The following is a 25,046-nucleotide window of genomic DNA, read 5'->3' as shown; positions in this document are numbered from 1 at the left end:
AGTGTAGACATACCCTAACTCTCTAATTTCCTGGACCAACACGGCAACAACAATGCCGCATATATACAAAATGATGCATTGAGACCTAGCTGTGCAATTCCTGTTAACATAAATAGGAAATACCTGACCAAATCCCAGTAGATGGCTCTGAAAATATTCTCTTGGCTCTGTGCTGCTTTACATCTCAATTAATCTGAATGTTTTTACAACACTTAACGGTTGGTGTCCCATTTCTGAGGAACAACAGAAAGGTTTTGGACTTCTTTTTCTGTGCACTGAAACTCTGTAATAGAAATATTAAAGCTGTTAATTCCATTTTCTGCTGGAACATATTTATTATAAAATGACTTAGATTCCTCTTTTAGAGCTGAAATTTGGTTACAAATTCATAACTTATTATTAGTGACTGGTTTGTGATTTGTCTTTAAGCCTTCCTCTAAGCCCCTAATTTACAAATCACAGAAGCACATGGTTAAGTGCTTTGCTGAATCAGGGCCTTATACTGTAAACTTTTGAGGCAGTGAACCAGTTATTAGTCACAGCTCTCACTATACTGTACAGTAGAGTGTACATTTAAGGTGCTTTTATAATTATTATCACTGAGCCAAATCCTGAAGTCCTTATTCACTCCTTACTGAGAACTCCACTAAGTTTTTTGGGAATTTTGCCTTAGTAAGCAATGAATGAGGACTTCAGCATTCTTATGTCATATAAAGAAGTAAAATAATTCTTGATACTATTGTATTTTAAGGTGGAATGCTCAGTTATATAAAAGTATCTGGCTGTAAGTCCCATGGAAAGCTCTAGCAAAAGTAAAAACAGTTATTTTTTAACTGGTCTTTGTTTTTTCCCCAAGTTATGGTTATGTTATGACCCAAGTTTGGCTACAGTGCTTCATCTCTAATTGGGATCCTTTCAATGTTTACTTTATATGAAACTGAAATGCTAGGCTCAAAATACTACAAGTGTAGCTCTCTTAATAAAATGGGATAGCTGAGTATTATAAAGCTATAGGCAAATCCAGTCAAAAGCCAGCATGGGCACAAATCTGAGTCCAGGGAACAGTTCCTGTCAAAAGGGGAAAACCAAAATATCTCAATCTTGTTTTTGATTGCTTAAAATTTATAAAAGGTAAGCTTACAGTTTTTCCACTCACAGCCCTATTTATTAGAGCAAATAGATGGCTTCTAGTGCAGTGAGTTGAATGATAGAAATTGGAAGAAAAATTAGTATAACATTCCTAATGCCTCTACTTGCAATTGAAGTCATTCCTTCCTTTCATTTAAATGCAAGAGCTCAGTGATTAAGCTAATTACTGAGCCTTGATACATTCAAAGAAGCAATTACCCTCATAATTAATACATTAAAATATTTGTATTATTAGACACCAGGAATACCCATATTAACCTTTAGAAACAAGAATATTGGCCTTGACATTGGTTAACACTCCAATGATTTGTAGTTCTCTCGCTGCTAACTCCTGATCCCACAAGACAAGCCTCTGGGCCTGATTCTCCTCTCATGTATTCTGGCTTTACATCAGTGTAAAGCTGATGTAAGTGAGAAAAGAATCAGGCTCTCTGTCTCTAAGAATGTACTACCAGAATATTGATAGAATCTCAAAACACACGTGTAAGAAACAAAATCACATGTTCTTTGTTTGCAAGACAGACCTCCCAACTGTCTCTCACTGGAAGGGGCATCTCCACTTCTTTTTTACTAAAATTTCCTTGCAGCTCACACAGAACCTTTCCCCCCATATATTAAAATGACAATTAATGACAAAATCACTGGCCCTGTGTCAGAGAAGAGGATGCATGGAGCTCACTCCACCTCTGTATAAAAGCTAGACAGAAGGTATTCCTTGCAGTTCACTGTTTGAAAAATTGCACAGAATTCATGTCCCGCACAGAATTATTTTTTCTCTGCAGAAAATACATTCTGCCAGAGAGGTGCTGCAGTTAAGCCTTTCGCCCACCAGAGGGCTGCTGTGGCACCAGCAGAGAGCAGCCCCAACTGTGGATAGTGAAGAGAAAAGGCTGCATTTCTCACAGTGCCCTGCCCATGAGGCCAGGTCAGGAGGCACAGGATATGGGGAGACTAAAGGCATGGGACACATGGGGGGGTCATTGGGGGTCAGAAGGGTTAGTGGGGGGGGGGGAAGACTGGTCAGGAGTCTGAATGGGAGTGGTGGTGCAGGGACATGTGGGGACCAGGGTAGATGTGCCTGACTGAATGAGAGAGGCTAAGGGTCAGCCAGTGTCTGCATGGGGAAGGCTCTCTAACAATCCCTCCTCTTCTCAAATTCTGATGAGGTCCAGCAGCTCGGGATTGCTCCAAGCAGGGGATCGCCTGGTGTACGTAGCAGGCATGGCCACCTGGAAAGATACGCTGAGACCACTACGTGCATCACCAAGCAAACAGGAAGGGGACTTTCAAATTTGCAAAGGGATGTACGGGGTGGGGCTGATGGTTGGTCACCTGAGAGCAGGGCAGTAGAGTTCAAACCAATGGCCAGAGAGGTGAGACCAGGCATTGTGGGACACCTCCCAGAGGCCAATCACCGCACTGAAATCTCCATGTTATCTACCCTGGCACCGCAGTGCTGTAGCCGTGGCACAGAAAGCTCTACGCTTCTTGTCGGGGTGTTTTTTTAGAGTGCTGCATCTGCGCAGTTTCTGTGCACTAAGTGGCTTGGCAGTGTGTACACCTCAAGAGTTACAGCATTCAAAGCTGCTTTATTGTGCACAAACTTGCCACTGTAGACAGGGCCTTAGAAGCAGGTGGGTAGTATACAGGGCAATGCCAACTAATGGATTTTTAAAAAAGAATTAAAAGTAGCTTCAAGTACTACACTTGCCACTCAACCCCCTGTCATTTTTTGTGGTTCCAGTAACATTTTCCCAGTTTACATTTTTTTCTCACCTTTGTTTTTAAGTGACTCACCCAAATAACAGGGGAAACCCATTAACTAAACTGCCATACACAGAGTGCTATCAAATGCTCAAGCAATTTGTTCTGTCATCTTGCATTCACAATCACTGTGTTGCTTGTGACAATAGCAGATTAAAAAAACGTTCAGACAGAAATGTGACTATTTAAGTTGATAGACTCTCTCTCCCACTAAAACTGAAATTTGATTAAAGTTGTGAGGGTTAAGACTCCACTTCTCACAAGCCCCACAGCCCTGGAAGGGGGTAGACCTGGAGAGATCCCACATTGGAGTTTGGCTGAATTGTGAAGCCTCTGGCTAGACACGGGGGATGGGGGGCGGACGCAGCCAACAATCAAAAAAGCGGAATCATAAAACTGTGGTTATATATAGAAATTAAAGGGAATCATTTCCTGCTCCTTTCTCTTCTTTTTCGTTATTGCTTTGTCGCTTTCCGGGAGGTTATTTGCCACCCGTTTTAAGAGCCAGCGTCTTGCATGTACAGACATGCAAACTGGGGGTCAGGGTGCAAGAGTCCACTTCCCACCAGCCCCCCGGCTCCCCAGCAGCTGGCTGGGTGGGGACACCTTTCTCTTCCTCGGGAAATTCCGCAGATGGTCTCCCCTGCGCCGCTCCTGCCTGTTCCCGAAGACACGGGCATTCCCACTTCAGCACGTAGCTGCAATGTGTGAATGCAAGTGACACATACACACAGAGCTCCCCTCCAACACAAGCCCCCTACACTTGTACCCTCCTCCTCTCTTTCCTGCCGGCCTGATCAGTGCCTCTCCTTGCGACTCCTCCTCCTCCTCCCCCGCCCGGCTAGCTGGGACTCGGAGCCGCCGGGAGCTCGGCAGTCTGGCAGACCGGCCCCAAGGCGCAACGCCTCGCCAGGGGGAGGAGAGGTGGCACGAGGGGCCGAGCAAACCGCTCGCTCCTCCCGAAGATCTCGCAAAGCAGCCGGGAGAGAAGAAGGGCAGACACCGTGCGGGGGAGCCGCGGGGAATCCCGGGCTCTTCGCGGAGCGGAGAAACTTACTGACTCGCCTTTCCTCTTGTAGCAGGGAGGTAAGAAAGAGGCGGGGGCCGGGACCCCGCCTGCCTGCCCCTGTCCCGGCCGGGGGCTCTCTGTCCCTGTGCCTAGCTCTGGGCGGCCGCCTAAGGGATCCTGTCCCTGCCCAGGGGTCCTGGGCGGTCCCCGCCCTCTCCAAGCGTTGGCCTCGCCCTTACCCCGTGCTAGGGGCTGTGGGGTCCCTGTCCAGCTAGGAGCTTTGTTCCTGTCCCTAAGGGCGCTGGGGTCCCTGTCCAGGGGCTCTGTCCCGGCCTCTGTCGCGCCCCTCGGCTCGGAGCCCGCTCTGCTCTCCCCACGGCTCTCCGTGGCTCACGGGGTTGGTTTCTGTGGAGACGGGTTTCAGGCTGGGAGGCGAGACGTGAAACTTAGCGGCAGGCACTGGCAGGCTGTGCCGCGCCCCCGGGGCTGGTAGCAGCGGGCGTGAGCGGCTGGGCGCGGGCCGGGCCGCCGTGCGCCAGGCGCTGCTGTGTGGGTGGCTGGCCAGCCGGTGGGCTGCGTTTGCGGGAGCTCCCGCGGGGGTGGGGCGGCGCCGCACGCACGGCAGCTGAAAACTTTCCCGCCTGTCTCTCCCCCTCTCCAGCTGACAGATGAGTACCGGCTGCAGGAGCAGCAGAGGCGCCCCCAGGCCCCGCCGGCTAACGCTGCGGTCTAAGAGCCCGGGGCCATGGTGTCTCCTCTGTGCCCAGGGATGAGCAGGGGGCAGCAACCTCTGGCTGGCCGTGCAACTGCCCAGGTGCCCGCGCCAGCAGCTCCGGGACGGCGAGCCGCCTCCCTGCGCCAGGAATAAGTGTCCTGCAGCGGCCCCCGGCTTCTCTCCCACACGCGCCCCCCAGCATGGCTCTCTCGGCCCGAGTCGCTCTCCGGATGATGCAGGGAAAGGGCCAGGCAATCGGCTGCCCAGCCACCCACTGAATCGCCCCCGCCTCTCTGAAGAGGGCCTATGCCCCCCCCCCCCCCCCCCCCCCGGCGCCGAGCAGCCCCGGAGTTCTCCGCTTGACAGCATCAAGCAGCCGGAGCGGCTGAGACCTCGCACAGTCACTGCAGGTACGGGAGGGGTGGGGTCTTTCTCCCCCTCCATCCAGAGAGCTATTTACACGCCGCACCCTCCCAAGTCAATCGGAAGTGACTTCGGAAGAGAGGCACAAATCTGAGCTCTCGAGGCAGGGAAGACACGGGGTAGGGAGAACAACGTAGCGCCCGTTCTGCCCATCTGTGAAACTCTTATCAAGCTGGGAAGGAGGAGAGACACCCCTTCCTTTAACTCACTGCACTAACCTGGGGCAGGAGAGGGGGCATGGCATTGGTGGGCAGACTGAAATACAACCTTCCTCGCCCCCCAAACTCCTAAATAGGTCCTTTGGCATGCTGGAGGCTGCTGGTCTCTTTGCGGCTGCAAAGACTATTTGTTGTGGTCTCACAATTCTGAAATACTTCACAGGCTGCGATCGACTCGTTGGCAGGAGTCGCTAGTGAGGAGTGGAAGCAAAACGGTTGTACTTTTCCCCAAGGCTAGTTTGCCTGTTCGTATTTATTTGTATAGAACTTCGATTTTTGTTCAGCTTTATGTTTGCTTTGACAGAAATGGTGGTGTACTGATTATTGGTGAGAGACAGATGGAAACTACAAAGGGGGTTGTATTGTTTCCTTACATCGATACATAACTGACTACTAAATCATTCATCAAGTGGACAGAAGCTTATTAGTAACAGTATGCTCCTAAAGGAGACTACAGCTACAGTTTAGAGGGTTAGTAGATACTTTAATTTTTTTCCTAGGCACAATAATTAACAATAGTGATACAGAATTCTATATGACAAGTTTCAGAGTAACAGCCGTGTTAGTCTGTATCCGCAAAAAGAAGAACAGGAGTACTTGTGGCACCTTAGAGACTAACAAATTTATTAGAGCATAAGCTTTCGTGGACTACAGCCCACTTCTTCGGATGCATATAGAATGGTCCATTCTATATGCATCCGAAGAAGTGGGCTGTAGTCCACGAAAGCTTATGCTCTAATAAATTTGTTAGTCTCTAAGGTGCCACAAGTACTCCTGTTCTTCTTTTTGAGAATTCTATATGTTGCTCTGCAGAATTGAAAACCCTTATCTAGTCAATATTTTAGGATTGAAGAGGTTAATTTTTTCACTAATCAATTATCATGCAATATGTTGATACAGAATTATTGTGTACTCATTTAAGTTCTTGGCAAAGTATATTTTATTCAATAGTTAAATATACAAAATAAGTGTCTTTATTTTTGAGGAGGGGATAATTATCTTAATTTGTCCTTTTGGTATAACACCAGTTGCAACACAACCAGTTGCAACATGAAAGAGACCTGCATTTTATTACTATGCTTTTAAAGGATGAGGATTATATGGTTCAATAAAATTCTGTCATTATAGGTTTCCTATTTTGTGATTTATCTTGGTTCTAGATTGATCCAGAAGTGATTGTTCTCTTATTTTTTGCTGTAAATAAAAGACACTCCTATAAAGTGATGGGAGCCATATAAATCCCTACAAAGGAAAAAAAGCCCCATCAAATTTCCCCTTCATTTGTTTCTAAAACACTCTATGCACAATGTACAACAAAGAGTCTGGTGGCACCTTAAAGACTAACAGATTTATTTGGGCATAAGCTTTCGTGAGTAAAAACCTCACTTCTTCGGATGCATCCGAAGAAGTGAGGTTTTTACTCACGAAAGCTTATGCCCAAATAAATCTGTTAGTCTTTAAGGTGCCACCAGACTCTTTGTTGTTTTTGTAGATACAGACTAACACGGCTACCCCCTGATACTTATGCACAATGTAGAAACTTTAAAAGCAGCAAATTATGTTTTCATTGTATAGAAACTGTAGCTGAATAATTTGGAAATGCTGCTACACTGTTTTAAGTTTGGAACATTTTAGTGTATATGTTGCCAGTAGCATTTAGTTGTAAAAAAATACTTTGAATATAATTATGGGACAATTAGTCTTTTGTCTTTAGCAGAAAACAGCACTCCATACAGGGAGATAAGCCGCCTTAGATAGATATAAATTACATATGATTTTATTCTCCGAATTACTATGTTGTTGGCATAGAAACATATTTTACTTGTTGCTCATTTGTTAGAGCCAGCATGAAAGTGCAATATTGCTAAAGGGATACTGACTCACAGAGTTTAGTATAGTAAGATTGCTTTACTTGAATATAAGTGAGCTACAACTGATAATTTTAACCATTATAATTTTGTCAGAATCTAAGGGTTATTTTATTTTCACTGAAAGCTCCATAATCAGATTAAAACAGTAAGGCATTAAGGGTTCAATCCTGCAAGGTACTGAGCAATCCAGCCTAGCATTTAACCTGTAATTACATAAGTAGTCCCAGGTTCAATCCCTATCGCTGACCTGTGGTGGGGTTTATTATTTACATATGCTCGTAGTCCCACTGATTTTAACGCAACTATTCACTTGTTTAAGTGCTTTGGGTCATGACCAGAATTTCCCAGCCTCTTGCAGGATCAAGCCCTAATTCACTGAGGCCTGTTTCCATTTCCTTGGATTTACATGGTAATATGACAGAAAATACCTATTGTATACCACAGGAACCAGAATTTGTGGGTAAAACACTCTTGGGTCATTCATGTGTCTCTCAGTTAAAAATAAAATGAAATGGGAAAAACAGAAAATCAATAGTTAGTTTAGGGAAAAGATGAATAAAAGACAAATTTATGGTACAACCAACGGAGATGGCTACTAATTGTAGTTTATTCATTTGGAACCAAAATCTGAATTTTTTTTCTCTCAGGCAAAATTCCCATTGAAGTTGTTTAATCCAGATGAAAATGTGATATACAAAAAGGGAGAATCAAAGGTTGCTGTCAGGAAAAGTTTGCTATTTTAAGATCACTTTATTTTTTGTACAGGAGTCAATAGGAGCCTTGCTTGAGTAAGGACTGGAGCACTTGATTGAAATGAGAGCCTGATGTAGTAATGTATTTTGTAAGCAGTGTAGTTATTTTATTCAGTAAGGACTCGATCCTGCCCCACTGAAGACATCAGGTGTCTTGCCTTTAACTGCGGTAGGAGCAGAAACAGACCCTAGGTTGCATACATCTCTGGTCTCGCTGTTAAGATTTATGGTTAAAAACAAACAAACAAAAAAGCAACCAAACTAAGAAAAGAGAATAAATAACTGAGCTAAACAGAAAAAATAGTAGGGGGACAAAAGCAATGTTTACATATTTTAAAATAACTATTTAATATTTATATTCTAGCAGGTCCTAATAAAGGTTGGAGTGTTGTTGTGCTAGGTGACGTACAAACACATAAAAAAGCCTGGCCTTTGCCCCAAAGAGTTTATAATCTAAGGCTCTGATCCTGAAATAAGATCTATGTGAGTGGAGTTGTGTGTCTACATGGAGCTGAATCTGGGTATTTTATGGGATAAAAAAAAATGGGTAGAAATTCAGTATCCTTATTATTATACAACTCTGATTCTTTGTCAGCCACAGTGTGTCATTAACTGGATAACTGACTCCAAATGATTAATAAAAGTAAAAATCTAAAAACAGAGTCAGAAAACTCCAGATTGCTGAAAGAATAGTTTCAGAGGGGTAGCTGTATCAGTTTGTTTTAGCAAAAACAATGAGGAGTCTTGTGGCATCTTAACGACTAACAGATCTCTTAGAGCATAAGATTTTGTGGGCTATGACCCACTTCTTCAGATGTATGGAGTGAAAATTACAGTAGGCAGGCATAAATATACAGCGCAAGAAAAGATGGGAGTTGCCTTACCAAGTGGGGGGTCAATGATTCAATCAGGCTGGATGTGGTTTGTTCATCAGCAAGAGGAAGACAAAATATATGGCTATCAATGTTCCCAAAGTAACCATTAGAGTGAATGAAGAAATACTAGAAGAAGAAAATCATGTTCCCTATCTAGAAAGTGAGAGGATGAACCTTCAGAGCATTGTTTTTTAGGGCTCGATTAAAGCGCTCTACAAGGCTGTCCGTTTGGGGATGGTATACAGACGTTCATAAGGTCTTGATCTTGAGTAGACAGCAGAGCCGTTTGAACGTTTGGGACAAAGTTTTTCCCTTGATCTGTCAAGATTTCCCAGGGCACCACGATTCGGGGGAAGATGTTCATAAGTTCCATCACCACCTCCTTGGTGTTCATGGAGTGTAACAGCACTGCTTCAGGGTACTGGGTCACATAGTCCACCACAACAAGGATGAACTGGTATCTGGCGGTGCTCTTCTCAAGCAACTCCAATCCACTCAAAGGGTACACCTACAAGTGGGAGGGGGATCAATGGGACTCTCTCAGCTGGCTGTGGTGGAGTGAGTTGACACTCTGGGCATGAGGCACAGAAATCGCCACATCTTGGTAGATCCCTGGTCAAAAGAACCGGCCTAAAATCCCAGCCAATGTCTTTTCCCTTCCAAGGTGCCCAGCCATAGATATGGCATGGGCAAGCCACATAACTTCCTTCCGGTAAGGCCGGGACACCAAGAACTGATGTGGAACATCTTCGGTTGGTTGATCTTTCTCTATGCGGTACAGACGGTCACCTTGAATCTTGAAGCGTGGGAACCGTCCCAGTTGGCGGAGTTCAACAGTCTCCCCATTCACCACTGCCACTTGGGCATATGCCCGGCTTAGGGTGTCGTCAGCCCGTTGCTCCTCCACAAAGTTAGAGAGGCGAGTCAGGATCTCTGATTTGGGAAATGGGGGGAGTTCCCTTCCTGGCTGGGAGAGGGCCTGGTGGTCCTGAGATGACGCTGAGACCTGTGATGCCCCTTTACTAGGTTCAGCAACCTCCCCCAAGCCTGCAGTTGGTCACTGATTCAGGCTGGCCGGTGGCTGGGGTCCTCGACCGTCCGACAGGGGCACCACCAGGTTCACTAACAATTTCCCAAAATAGTCCCAGTTCTGGCCTAAGATAAGTGGGCAGGCCAGTGTCAGGGCCAGACTGACCATCAGGGGCTCTTCGCATTTCCCTATTGTTAAAGTCCCTTCCGTGTGGGGGTAGGCCTTCACATCCCTATGCACACATTGCAACATGATGGTGCCCTGAGGTGGGCCAGGATTAGGCACCACTGTATTTCATACCAGGGTCTGGGCACACCCTGAATCTATGAGTTCAATCTCTTCTTTCCCATTTACCCGCAGCAAGATGCTCAGCTTTGCTGGGTCTCTGGGACATGCTCGTGCCTGCGGAATCCAGATCTTCCCAAAGCTACATTTCGTGTATGGGCAGTCTCTGGACCAGTGCCCAGAACGGCCACATGTGAAATAGTGGTCCTGCGCTTGGGTGGCACGTAGGGTTTTCTGCCTGGGTACTTGGGTGCTCTGGTCACGATGCGCCTTCCCGAGTTCTGGTGGTTAGGTAGTTCTCCATTAACTGAATGGCCTCTGTCATGGTGTCAGGGTGATGCCACAACACCCACTCTCTTCCCCCAGGGGGCAGGATCTGGACAAACGGTTCTAGTAGAACCTGTTCAGTGACCTGCACCCGTCTTTGCATCTGGTTTGAGCCATCTCCAGCATGAGTCACGCAGCTTCTGGGCAACCAGGCAGGGTTGGGCCCCCCACAGGTACTGCTCCCCCTGGAAGCATTGCCAGAAGGTTTCCTCTGAAATATTTAGGGCGTCAAGGATTACTGCCTTGACTTGGGTATAGTCCTGGGCAGCCGCGGGGTCTAAAGCGTGGTATGCAGTGTGTGCTACTCTGGTTAAGTACGGGGCCAGCATTGCAGCCCATTGGTCTCAGGGCCACCAGGCTACCATGGCCACTTGTTCAGAAGCCTCTAAGAAAGCCTCAGGATTATTGTCAGGCCCCATTCTGGCAAGCTGGATAGGGGCGGGGCTAGGGAGCTCTGCTTGGGCAGCGGGTTGCAAAATGGAGGTCACCTGTTGGACCACCTGTTGTTGCTGCTGCTGCTGGGCTGCCAATTCACAAATTTGCTGATACTGCTGCATAGCCATCTGCTGCAGGAATTGCTGTTGATGGTGGGTGTTTTGCTCGGCCATCCATTTCAGCAGCTGTTTTACCTCCATTCAAGGGCTTGGCATGGGGCAGCTTCTCTCTCTCTCTGCCCCTTTTTTTGTTTGTTTGTTTTTAACTCCCTGCAGCAGGAAATGGGGTCATGCCCACATTATCAACCATTTGTGATAGGCAGCCTAGTGGCTAGATCGTTGGTTAGGGGCTGGAGGGGGGAACCTGCCCTCCTTTTCCTTGGGTCCTGGCTCAGTGTCCTGGGCCACTCACACCCCTAGACAGGGGAGATGGCTCTTGCTCCAAGCCATGAGGGGGTTGGGGTTCAGTAACTGTTGTCTTAGCTGTTCTCTATGTAAGTCCTTTAGTTTGGGATGTGGCCCTGCTAGTTCAGTTTCCCCACAGTTGGGGCTTGGCGGTAGATTCCCCTTGGCAGGGGAAGACTTACTTGCTTCCAGTGGCTGCGTTGGCAGGTAGGTTGCATCTGTGCCTTCAGACAGACACACAGAGAGCACCTGCCTCTTCGCCAGTCAGCCGCTGACTGAGCCAGTTTCCCTTCTTTTCTCCCCCTTCGAGACCTGGCATTGGCTGCAGGCTAGCTGACCCCACAGGTTTTCTTTAACCCCTGCTGTGCCTGGTAGCCGTCTCTCTGCTCCTTCACAATAACCTATTCATAAAAATACAGAAAATAACTGAAGCTACTTTCCATTACAACTGGTCAGTGAAAAAAAACAATTGGGAGAGAACAGAAAATTCTACTTTTGTGAATTTGCTGCTTCTTACCTGCTGCTTCATAAGGGAAGGGAGACTGAGCACCTCAAGACTGCCATCTTGGATTTCCTCCATAGAAAGAGGCAATCTGAGGCTGAGCTTTTATATAATTTGTATATACTGCACTGCGGTTTGTGTTACCATGCTTGTAAAGTATGTGTTGCCTCCCCACCTAGAGGCTGATACATATAGAGGAAAACAACCTCAAAGTGCCACCAGTTAATGGACTTACTTTTTTAGCTCAGGTGGCAAAGTTGTGTACTTTGGTCCTGAAGGTCCCAGGTTAAAACACCACTGAAGACCCATGGTAGGGTTTGGTGTATGTGTGTGTGTGTGTGTGTGTGTGTATATATATATATATATATATATATATATATATATATATATATATATATATATATAATGAAACCAAAATGTGGTTTTTAGAACGTTTACAATGACAGCTGTAAGGATTCCTTCCACAGCAGGAGGGAATTCAGAGAGCCATTTAATTATTTTTATAACCCATGTTTTTATTCGTTTAAATCAGGGGTCGGCAACGTTTGGCACGTGGCTCGCCAGGGTAAGCACCCTGGTGGGCCGGGCCAGTTTTATTTACCTGCTGACGCGGCAGGTTCGGCCGATCGCGGCCCCCACTGGCCGCGGTTCGCCGCCAGCACATCGCTCGCCCGCGCCGCTTCCCGCCGCCCCTATTGGCCCAGGACGGCGAACTGCGGCCAGTGGGGGCCGCGATCGGCCGAACCTGCCGCGTCAGCAGGTAAATAAAACTGGCCCGGCCCGCCATGGTGTTTACCCTGGCGAGCCACGTGCCAAACGTTGCCGACCCCTGGTTTAAATCATTACAAAACCAGATTAATTAGGAGGCTTTTTAAAAAACTTCACTTTTATGTTTGGTGTGATATCACTTTCGCCAGGATGTGATTTTTTTTTTTATTTTTTTTCCCCACCCCACTCCATTATGAGCCTGAATGTTTCCACATGAATATCTCTGCTTATTTGTAAGCAGTAGACTGTTATTGGAGAACAAGTTTATAGTCAATTAATGTTCTCACTTAAAATTTACTAAATATTAAACTAAAAATATACAAAAGATGCTTGGTCATTCTTTCAATAGCATGTGTTTAAACTCATCCACTTGACCTGCATTATGGATGTTTACCACTCCTACTCTAAATAGTTCATCTTGCCCAAAGGTATTACATGCTAAAACACATGGGCAATATGACCAAAAATTGAATATTGTCATGAATGAGATGAATTTCCAATTATTCTAATTTATTCCCATATTTAAAATTCACCCATGATTTGTCAGGGCTCAAAGCCTTAGAAACTGCAGTACAGACCAGTGGCTCTAAAACATTTTACAATCAAGTCCAACTGTTATCAAAACAAATGAGCTCAGGCCCCACCTTCCCGTCAGTTCGGGTAAATCAGTATTCATATATCTTTGCAATTAGTGTAATGCCAGACTACTAAAGCATATTTACAGTAGCAATAGCTTTCACCTTGAGATGTTCCAGTAATATGGATGAGCTTGTTTCTGTGCACCTAACTCAGCCCAGGTGAGGAATCATTTACTCACACTGATAATGTGTAGAGGGACCCACAAGTCCCAACTACTCCCAGGAGATCAGGGACTCAAGGGGGAATGTAGTTAGAGACCTGAGGTTTAAGAGGAAATAGGCTCATTGGACATAATGAGGGGATACATATTCAAGGGATAACCAGGACTCCAGGGAGCTCCCCAACTTGTCTTCCCCCCCACCCATGTTCTGTCCTTCCAGTCCTCAGGCTGTTCCCCCGAGGCTGTTTCATTTTGTCTTCCTGCCAGCAAGGCCCTGAGGCATCTGGCTGCTGCTTCCTCCTCTTTCCCCAGAAGCTCTACTCTGTCTGGGCACCACTAGGGGGAGTATAGGGAATAGAGAAGAAACAGTTTTTCTGCCTTTAGCACTAGCAACACATTTTTGCCCCCACCCCAGCTAGGGTGGCCAGGTGCCTGGTTTTTGACTGGAAAGTCCTGTGGAAACCAGTCCTGACGGTGTCTGGTTAGATCTACTACCAGATGCTAAACGTCCGGTTACTACAGGAAGGGGAGGTGGGGAGTCTCTGGCTCATCACCCTTGCCAGCCCCTGCTCAGCCAGGGCCGCCTGCTACCTGCGTTGAGCAGCTGCAGCTCCCAGCCCCGGCTCTGCAGGTGAGTCCCTCTGGAGTTGGGGTGGGAAAGAAAGGGAAAGCAGCAAGCAATGGGGGAGGGGAGAAGAGGAGCGAATGGGGGAAAGGGCCAGGGGAGGTTCAGGCACTCCTGATGGAGTGTCTGGTTTTTAAATATTACAGAGCTGGCAACCCTAACTGCAGCTGGACAGGAGGAGTCGTCATAGGGGAATACCTTCTCAGTTCCTGCAGCCCTGAGGGATGCATGGGAGAGTTTTTAGTAAGAGCTGGAAAAAAGTGCACAGGAGATCTAACAGAATCTCAGGCAGTAATTTGTATTTTGTTCTTGTCAAGACTGTACATGAAAAGACAAAGGTTTCAAGCTCCATCCAGACATGGGAGGAAAGCAGATGGGACAGGCCCAAGAGTTTGAGAAAGCCAGGTATAGGCAGCTCTTCTAATTTATTTCCCTTAATAGTGTCTATAAAACCCAGTCTTGTTTCATTTCTATGTAAAGAGGCTTAGAAGTAATTGTGCAAACATGTATGCTATTTTCATTATTTTCTATTTCTCTAAAACTAAGGCTATCAAAAAATTTAGATTGTGGGGAAAAAACAAAACTCCTTTTTACCCTGCAGCTCAAATGATTGAGTTTAAACCAGTATTGTTTTCTTTTAAATTACAGAAATGTTTGTCATGGTGGACATATTTACAGCATTAGATCTTGTCCCATTTGAAGTGACTTGTGCTACTAGGTCACTTAAATTTTCAAAAGTACATTACTCTCTGACTTTTACTAAACTTCATTTCAAAATAGTTAATTTCATTTTCAGGCTTGGTGTTTGTAAAATTTAAGAATGAAAGTTTGTAGTATTGTTGTAGCTGTGTTGGATCCAAGTTATTAGAGACACAAGGTGGGCGAGGTAATATCTTGTATTGGACCAACTTCTGTTGGTGAGAGAGACAAGTTTTGGAGCCACACAGAGCTATTCTTCAGGTCTGGGAGAGGTACTTAAAGTGTCACAGCTAAAGACAAATAGTCAATACTAGGACTGTCGATTAATCTCAGTTAACTCATGCGATTAACTGAAAAAAATTAATCGCGATTAATTGCAGTTTTAATCGCACTGTTAAACAATAGAATACCAATTGATGGGCTACTTCACTTTAAATGGTCTCTCAAAATGTGTGTAAACTAGGGCTCTCAAGCAATTAAAAAAAGTAATCGAGATTAATAGCGCTATTAATCGCACTGTTAAACAATAATAGAATACTATTTAAATATTTTTGGATGTTTTTCTACATTTTCAAATATATTGATTTCAGTTACAACAAAGTGTACAGTGTTTACTTTATATTATTACAAATATTTGCACTGTAAAAAATGATGATAAAATAGTATTTTTCAGTTCACCTCATACAATACCGTAATGCAATCTCCTTATCATAAAAGTGCAACTTACAAATGTAGACTTTTTTTGTTACGTAATTCCACTCAAAAACAAAACAATTTAAAACTTTAGAGCCTATATGTCCACTCAGTCCTTCTTCAATCACGAAGACAAACAAGTTTGTTTACATTAATGGGAGATAATGGTGCCCTCTTCTTATTTACAATGTCACCAGAAAGTGCCATTTGCATGGCACTTTATAGCTGGCATTGCAACGTATTTATGTGCCAGATATGCTAAACATGCATATGCCTCTTCATAATTCGGCCACCATTACAGAGGACATGCTTCCATGCTGATGAAGCTCATTTAAAAAAAAAATGCGTTAATTAAATTTGTGACTGAACTCCTTGGGGGAGAATTGTATGCCCCCTGCTCGGTTTTACCTGCATTCTGCCATATTTTTCATGTTATAGCAGTCTTGGATGATGACCCAGCACAAATTCATTTTAAGAACACTTTCATTGCAGATTTGACAAAATGCAAAGAAGGTACCAATGTGAGATTTCTAAAGATAGCTACAGCACTAGACCCAAGGTTTAAGAATCTGACGTGCCTTCCAAAATCTGAGAGGCATGAAACATGCTTTCAGAAGTCTTAAAAGAGCAACACTCCGATGTGGAAACTATAGAACCCAAACGACCAAAAAAGAAAATCAGCCTTCTGCTGGTGGCATCTGACTCAGATGATGAAAATTAAATGTGTTGGTGTGCACTGCTTTGGATCGTTATCGAGCAGAACCCCTCATTAGTATGGATGCATGTCCTTTAGAATGGTGGTTGAAGCATGAAGGAACATATGAATCTTTAATGCATCTGGCACATAAATATTTTGTGACACCAGCCAGAATAGTGCCATGTGAACACCTGTTCTCACTTTCAGGTGACATTGTAAACAAGAAGTGAATAGCATTATCTTCTGAAAATATAAACAAACTTGTTTGAGTAACTGACTGAATGAGAAGTAGGACTGAGTGGACTTGTAGACTGTAAAGTTTTACATTGTTTTATTTTTGAATGCAGTTATATTTTGTACATAATTGTACATTTGTAAGTTCAACTTTCATAATAGAGATTGTGGAAGCAGAGTATTACAGTACTTGTGTGAGGTGAATTGAAAAATACTATTTTGTTTTATAGCACAAATATTTGTAATAAAAATAAATATAAAATGAGCACTGTACACTGTGTTCTGTGTTGTCATTGAAATCAATATATTTCAAAATGTAGAAAACGTAAAATATTTAAATGGTAACCTATTATTGTTTAACAGTGCAATTAATAGCGCTATTAATCTAGATTAATTTTTTTAATCGCTTGACAGTTAACACACATTTTGAGAGACCATTTAAAGTGAAGTAGCCCATCAGTATCTCTACAGACATAGCACTAAAAATGGGGAGGGGTTATTGGGTTACTGATTGTTTTAATAAGCCATAAATCCAGTGTCTTTATTCAGACCATGATTTTTAGCAAAGTATCCCAGTGGCTCCAGAAGGCCTTGGAGGAGGGGAGGTAAGCAGAGGAACTCTGGCCTGTGGTTGGAGCTATGTTTGGACAGAGAAAGTTTTGGGGTGACTACAGATGGGAAAAGAGAGGTTTGGGAAGATGAAGGGAATTGTAAAAGTATGTATACGTATGAGTGGGGGGTGGGTGAGTGTAATGGGGTGAGTAGTTAAGAGAGATAGAAGGGTTGGGATAGTGGAAGGAACAAACATTGGGATATGCATTAAGGCAGTGGTTCTCAACCAGGGATACACGTATCCCTGGAGGTACACAGAGGGGTTCCGGGGGTACATCAATTCATCTAGATATTTGTCTAGTTTTACAACAGGCTACAAATAAAAGCACTAGTGAAGTCAGAACAAATTAAAATATCACACAGACAATGTCTTGTTTATACTGCTGTATATACTATATACCGAAATGTAAGTACAATATTTTATATTCCAATTGATTTTATAATTATATGGTTAAAATGAGAAAGTTAGCAATAGTTCAGTAATCGTGTGCTGTGACTCTTTTTGTATTTTTGTGTCTGATTTTGTAAGCAAGTAGCTTTTAAGTAAGGTGAAACTGGGGGTATGCAAGTCAAATCAGACTCCTGAAAGGTGTGCAGTAGTCTGGAAAGATTGAGAGCCACTGTATTAAGGGACAGGGAAGTGAAGGTGAGTGAATATATTTGGGGATGGGAGGGAATGACTATTTGGGGGGGCAAGTTGAGAGAGTATATCATAGAGAAGGATGCCAGTGTGTTTGCTTAGGCTTTGTGCAGGGGAAGACACAGAATGTGGCCATAGATTCCTACTTACTTTTCAGACCATACTGTTTATTTCCATTCTACTACTGTGTCTGCTTTATTCTCCCAGGATTTGGCCCCACTGACTGGTGTACAATGTGGAATATGACTGAGGCCCTAAGTGCTTTGTTGGAGACCGCTCAGTAGTTTCAGACTATATTTTATTAGAAAAACATAACTTACTTCCTGAGGCCCTGATCCTGCAAATACTTATCGTATGTCAGGAAAGATAGTCATAAGCATTTGTAAAGGTTTGCAAAGTTAGTCATGAGCTATATTATGTTCCATAGAACATACTTTTTAGTCTATTATTTAGTGTATTAGTGACGTTATTGCTGAAAAAGTGGCATGGATATAAGTTGTAATAATTGTGTAGGTGTGACATACCGGGGTACAATTCAGACCAGTTCTGTTCTGTTTCACCCCTGCCCTGCAATCTATGGTGCCTTACAAAGCCTTGCAAAAGTAGCTCCCACTTGGCCGCTCACAAACAACCTTCGAGCCTGCAAGCCACACCAGGCGTGTCTTTGTGAAACTGCAGCCTGCCAGTTACACCCTGGCTCTCACCAGCCTTGGTTATACTGCAGGGTGAGCCCAACACACTCCCAGTCCCAGATTTTCCCCAAACATGTATGTCTTGTAGTGCCCAGCTTTCTCTTGGACAGTTCAAATATATTAAGTTTGGTATTCCTATTAGGAAATAATATACCATTTTATTATCTTAAATAGAATTACCCAGACACTTCAATTTAAACACACTGGATAAAACAGTGAAACAAGTTTATGAATTACAAAGAGAGATTTTAAGTAATTACAAGTAATGAAGCATAAAAGTCAGAAATGGTTACAAGAAAAATAAAGATAAAACACTTACTAGTGCCTAACTTAACAAACTATATAAGATTAATGCAAAACTTCTCACCACATGCTTCCAACAAGATTACTGATCAAACTCTCAGGTCAGGACCCTTCCCCCAAAGTCCAATGACTGTTTCCTTTTGTCTTCTCAGGTTTAGAGAATGCTAGGGTCAGGGGAGAGAGAGAGAGGGGTGGATTGGGATGTTTTCCCCTTCTTTTCAGGAGTCCCCCTCTTGAAAATGTTTCCAGCTGGGAACTAGGAGACAGAATCTGGATGGAAGGATGTTCCCTGCTGCTTCTTTTTTTCTTTTTTCACCTGTTTAAGATTTGTTTCCCTTCTCAGTGACTCTGTTTACTGCTTATATGCAAATTAAGGCATATGCACACTCCTTTATTCTTGACAGGCCTGTTTGACCAGTTTGGTGCTATAGTGAGTTTTGAACATGCACTCTTAACATCATACAGGGAAATCTTAGAAGTTCATCTACAATGCTGCCATACATATTTTATCAGGACAATACTGACCAGCAAATTATGAATTTTCGGATGATACCTTACAAGGTATACTTTGTACAAAGATTATTACAATTGTGTTTATAGTGTGAATAAAGGGTTGTGCTCCATCACTGTGTGGGTGGGTGGGGGTTATTCTAGCTGTCAGTACTGTGGATTTTAACCTTAAATTAGATCATTGTTTTTCCTGCACCATTTGGAGATTGTGGATTATTAAATGCAAAAGAATTTCTCCAGAGGCATTATTAAGTGACCATAGCTGGATGTGAGTGGTGTGTCCCAGGGCATGTAGCATAGCTTTCTGTCCTGTTCTATATATTCTTATGCTGCCCTCATCACCATTGTATTTGAGTGCATTCCAGTAGTGCATTAAATGACGTGATTAACATTTGTAGAAGAAAACTGCTACCTCGCTGTGATCTATTGAAAGTCAGCCTTTGACACAAGACTAAAACATTTACCCTGCTTTAATTCTGCTTCCACGCATTATTATGTGTGGTTTGTTCCTTCTCTCCTCCTTTGGGGAGGAGGGAGGGAGAATTGTGTGTATAATGAAGTGTTTTGGTTTTTTTTTTTTAATATATATAATGTTGCGGTGTGTTTGTTAGAGAAGGCAAGGTGAAAGAAGTGTGCACCTGGAGCAGAAGATGGGTAAGATTTATGATGGTCCCTGAGCTTTAAATGATCTTTTGAATATGCTGGGTCCAGGCTATTGAATGCCTTGAAGATGAGTCAAGTTCAAGGCCTCAGTCCTTCATATTCATGGGAAGCCAGGGTAGATTACGGAGGACCAATTTGATATGCTCCCATTTAACTGTGGGGCTGAGGAAAACACACTGCAGCATTCTGTCCTTAGTTTTTTTTTTTTTTTTTTCCCCTGAAGTGGCCACCTCCTAACCTGGCAGTTCTCTCTGCAGGTCTCAAATAGCATCCACTAAAAAATATAGGTCCAATAACTAAACTTATGTCAGAAAGCTAGGCAATCAGACAGAGGCAGGGACTTGTTAAAACCACAGGCTGAAGCATGAATGGCCCTTGCAGAAGATGTTGATGCTGCTGAAAATGTTCATAGGAGGATATTTCTCATGAGTCATTTCCTCTGGAGTTAGAAGCATGCTGTCTTGGAGCATGGTGGGATTTTGCCTGAGAAGAGGGATGAGGTTGTAAATTGTCTATTATTTCCTTAAACTTTGATTGTTGCTTATGCTCAGTCCTGTGATCTCCTGTGTATAGAGCATAGATCAGATTCAATGATGCTAACATAACAGTGGGATCCCGCTTGGAGACTTTGCTATTGCTCACTCTGCTGCTGCTGTTCTCATTTCAAACTCTGTCTGCTCTTTTGATTCAGTTGCTGTGGTGTGATCAGTGTCCCACCAGTCTGGACTAAACTCTTTCCCACACAGCCAATGGCCCTTTTGCTTAATGCCAAACTGACGAAAGTGGTGGCACTCAATTTATTATCACTTTTATTGGCTGATCTGTAGAGGTGTATGTGGGAAACACAAGATGAATATAGAGCTGTGAATATGATCAAATCAGGAAGAAAAAATTTGGGCAGGAAGGATAGGTCAGTACTGTAGCAGCAGCCTGTAAAATGCTACACTGCACAACTACAAAAACCCCATACTGCCAGTAATCTGTTGCAGTTGGTGAGGAAGTTAAGTGGTTGACAGGGCCAGTTTTAGGCAATGCCCAGCAGAGGATGAAATGGCAGTGATGACCCTCCTACTACTACTTAGCAGTGGCAGCAGAGCCCTTGCAGAACAGCAGCAGAGGGCCCCCCCAGATCTGTCCCTGGCCTGCTCTAGTGGTGTGTGCAGCCAGGTATTTTCCATTGTGGTTGCTGTCTACGTTTCCACGCAACCATCTCTGCATTGGTTATGCTGGGTTCCTGTTTTTAAGCTTTTCTTTGCAACCTTCAGGTTAATAAACATAATTTTTTTTTCACTGAAAGCTTAGAGTCTGATATCACATGGCTCTGATAGCTGGGGCTTTAGGGCAGCTCTGTGAGCTCTCCCTGCTGAGGAATGTCAAAGTAGGACAGCAGTTCCCTGCTCCCCAATCCTCCCTCCCCCGTTTCCTGCAGCAGCAGTCTCTCAGACGCTGTGTTCCTAGTGCAGGGCAGAACAGGCGCATTCAGCTCAGATGTTGGATGCTTCCCTAGCTTTGAAAGCGGAGGGGTGCATGCCTGCAGGGCAGCTGAGTTCAAAACAGTGAGCAGAGCAGTCAGGGCAGGCATGGTAGGATACTGGTGGAAGCCAGTTCTGTCGACAAAACAAACAGCAGTGTCTACATTGACGTTTTGTCACTTTAACTTTGCTGCAAAAAGCTTTATGCCTCTCGTTGAGGTGATTTTATTTTGTCAGCAAAACAGCACAATTTTGTCACCAAAAGTAGTTTTACAAAAAGCAGCTTTTGCCGATGAAACTTTGTAGTGTACATAAGACCTTAAACCAGCCCTGGTAGGTGACCAGCTTCCAGATGAGAATCCATGTGGTGAGTGTGAAATAATATAATGTCTTTATAACCTGCTTTGCACTCTTCCAAATGTGTTGGGATCCAGTTGGATTTCAATAGAAAATCATAATTTTGGCAGCAGAAAACTCCCCAAAGCAGCAAAAGTAAATAAATAAAATTAAATTAGAAAAAGAAATGTACCATTTTCACATATCTAGAGCACAAAGCCATGAGGGCAGATTAAACAAGCTTATGTCTGTGGGCAAAAGTCAAAGGACGAATGTTGTTAAGCATTACTTGCTTTATGTGGATCTTCAAGAGAACTATCAATCATGGAGGTAAAACTATATTTAAAACACATACCTTGAGTCACTGCAGAAAGCTGAAAACAAGCCAAAAACTCCAGCCTGGGGTTTGTCACCCAAGAAAATGAGAGATGACAGGGTGTAATGTCGTGACTTTTTAGTAGATTGATCAAACTAAAGGGGATGGATGGCTTATATTTATCACTTCATATTTTGTTTACTGTTCTAAATTTCAGTAGAGTATATTTTATTTGCTAAACATTATTTTTTATTGCTCATTCTCAGGCTAGGTTTTGTTTTTATTAAAACAGATGCCACATTTTTTATATTGCAACAACTCTTCCCCACTCTGCACATACAGTAAAATGAATGGAGAACAGGGTGGGAATCCATTCTCCCTGCTTCTTAGGACAAACATTCACAAGTTACGATAAAAGAAATCATAGCCACATATCCAGCCTTCTATTCAAGGGTCTGAATGTTTATCTGAATCTGTTAAGGTCTTCTTAAGGCCTTGCACTCAAGAAACTATTACTTCCCTCAAACAGTTCCTTGTTTCTCCCCTCTCCCCCACTACCATATGGCCTTGTGGGGAAGAAGTTTGTGTAGGTGGCCTACTACCCCATCTCTAGTGTATTTGATATCAAATGGTGGGCCCACTCCATTTCTAGGGTCTTTTCGTGTCAAGTTCTCTGTTTTCTCTTCTGAGGTTTCCTTTCTTCTGCCACCAGAAAATTCTAACCCCACTTAATTTTAACCCCACTGATCTTCTGTGACCCCCATAAAATCCCCTTCTCTCTAGATGCCCCCAAGAAGTCCTGTTTCTGTACTTCATCCTTTCCCTGCCCCCCCCCCACTCCTTTGTCTCCATTTCGTCTCATCTCTTTATTTCACTGCTCCTGCATCAAAGTCTGTATTCCCTAAAGGTACGTCTACACTGCACACACCTTTCAGCAGTCTGTAGAGCACGTACACCACATGATTCCCTAATGTGGGTATGAATAGTAGCATAGATGGTGAGGCACTGCTGAGATGAGTAGAATAAAGAAACAGCCAAACCCTGGGGCATATATCTTGGCTCTCTACATGCCCAAGCAGCACCTCCTGTTTACACTATTTGTAACAGTGTAGTAGTGTCCCTTTGTTTCCTCTCTGTGGGTATAGATTCCAGCAGCAGGGAAAGGCTACGGCAGCTCCCTATTGCTGAGACTTATCCCATTGCCTCCCCCTGCCAGACCCTTTCACTACCAAGTGTAACTACACACCACAGTGTGGACACAGCCTCCTTTTCACTGTGGTGTCTATGGTCTTAGATGTAGCTGAAGGGGGTGGGAGTGGTGCTGGGGCCACCCAGACTAGCCAAGTGCTTCTGCTGTTAGCCAAGTGAGCAGCCAGCAGCTCAATGCTGGGTCACTGTGTGACTCATTTAGGCCTGGTCTACACTGGGGGGGAGGGGAAATCGATCTAAGTTACGCAACTTCAACTATGTGAATAACATAGCTGAAGTCGACGTACTTAGATCAACTTACTGTGGTGTCTTCACTACGGTGAGTCGACTGCCGCCGCTCCCCTGTCAACTCTGCCTGTGCCTCTTGCCAACCTTGAGTACAGGAGTCGACGGGAGAGCACTCGGGGATCGATTTATTGCATCTAGTCTAGATGCAATAAATCGATCCCCGCTGGATCGATCGCTGCCCGCTGATCTGGCCGGTAGTGAAGACATACCCTCAGTTTGTGAATTGGAGCCTTTCAAAGTAACTCCTAAGGCTGTGTAACCCCCAGTGATTCAGGAGAGACATAAGGGCTCTGATTTTCTATTTGCATTATATCAGTTTTACGCTGATGCAACTGCATTAATTTCAAAGGAGTTACTCTGAACATCATGAAACTGGTTTAAGAGAGTCGAGGATCATGCCCTGTTGACTCAGAATAAGGAGGTATATTGGATATGGGAGCTTACTCTTCCTTGGTACAATCTTCAGTTACTTACTTGAAGAGTTATGGCTTCTGGTTTGCTGAACATTCTTTAAAATACTGTGGGTGAAATCCTGGCCCCACTGAAGTCAAAATCTAAACGCTCATTGACTTCAGTAGGGTCAGGATTTCACCCTGTATGTTGGCTAGTTATGGAGCCAGCATATGCCACCCTCTGGCATGTACCTGGCCCCCCCAACAATTAAAAGCCCTAAAAAAAATCTGATTTTTTTTTTTTTTAGGGCATCAGGCCCTTAGTACATAAACAAGGCAAATAGGCTCTCAAAGGACTAAAAAAGATTTAGTTCAGAGCCATGGCAATGAATTTCAGTTAGAAAAAATTCAGTTCTAAAAGACCCCAAATGCCTATTGGAATGTAATTTATCCAAAGAAGCCATTCTAATTTATCTCATCCTATTATCTGTATTTAAAAGTCCCAAAATATATAATTTGGATTTTAAAGTGTTTGTAAAATAAGTTGTACATGATGCATCTAGCATTGCAACTGGAATCTACTTTGAGAGTAAGAAGGGTTTTTTCTTGTTTCCCTGGCGATATTATTTATATTTATAGTAATATACAAGGCTACAACAATGAGTTAAGGACGGAGCTCAGCCATCAGTTAGAATCTTTGATTGTTAGTTTAAAACTTAAATTAGCAGTGTTTTTGTTTTTTGTTTTGTTAATCAAGATGTAGAACAGCAATTCAGTGTCCCTATTTATGGAATTCTACCCTTCATGGGAGTAAATTCAGAGGGGAAACCTGTTCCTCCCAGTCCAAGGTAACTATTTATTTAAAAAATAACCTTTACGTATGATTCAGCCGAAAATAGGAGTGGCTTTCTGAGTCCAACAAACCCAAAAAGGCTTTGCTGACTCTACAGCAAGCTGACTATGCACCAAAGCACTCACCATGCAAAAAATTTCCCAACAACCCCCACCTCCTGAAGCTCTGAGGTGGGGAGCTTCTCGAGGAGGAGAGCTAATATAAATGAGTTCCAGATTTGTGCTCTACAAACCCTTAACCTGGACACCTCTCTTTTCCTTCTACTGGTTCTGCAGTCTCCTCTGTTTAGGGCAAGGAAGGAATCCCTGCAAGTAATCTGGGAGTATGTAGGCATGACATTTTCTGCTCCTGAGCCCAATCAGGCCTGCCTGGCTGATAGGCTTTCTTCAAAATTGAGCTATTAAATTTCTCCCTTGACTTAAACATTTAATGTTTCAGAAAAGAATTTCCTCCTATGTTAGGATGTCAAAAGACAGTACTACGTAT

General features: G+C 43.8%; 1 protein-coding gene across 5 annotated transcripts in view; it reads left to right on the top strand.

Moving 5' to 3' along the window:
- The first annotated feature begins 4,954 nt into the window (after nt 1-4,954).
- The window catches only part of TMEM200A (transmembrane protein 200A), a 69,576-nt gene continuing 49,484 nt past the window's right edge, over nt 4,955-25,046 (top strand). For 3 of the 5 annotated variants that reach the window (XM_054024494.1, XM_054024492.1, XM_054024488.1), the window contains exon 1: nt 4,955-5,047. The gene's annotated coding sequence lies outside the window, so the exon portion shown is untranslated. Of the gene's footprint in view, nt 5,048-5,582; nt 5,750-25,046 lie in introns of all 5 variants that reach the window. The other 2 variants (XM_054024495.1, XM_054024490.1) reach the window with 2 other exon arrangements.

Source organism: Malaclemys terrapin, chromosome 3 (assembly GCF_027887155.1).
Source record: "Malaclemys terrapin pileata isolate rMalTer1 chromosome 3, rMalTer1.hap1, whole genome shotgun sequence".
In the NCBI taxonomy this organism is placed as follows: domain Eukaryota; kingdom Metazoa; phylum Chordata; order Testudines; family Emydidae; genus Malaclemys; species Malaclemys terrapin.
Note: the sequence above shows the minus strand (reverse complement) of the source record. Positions and strands in the feature narration are given on the sequence as shown.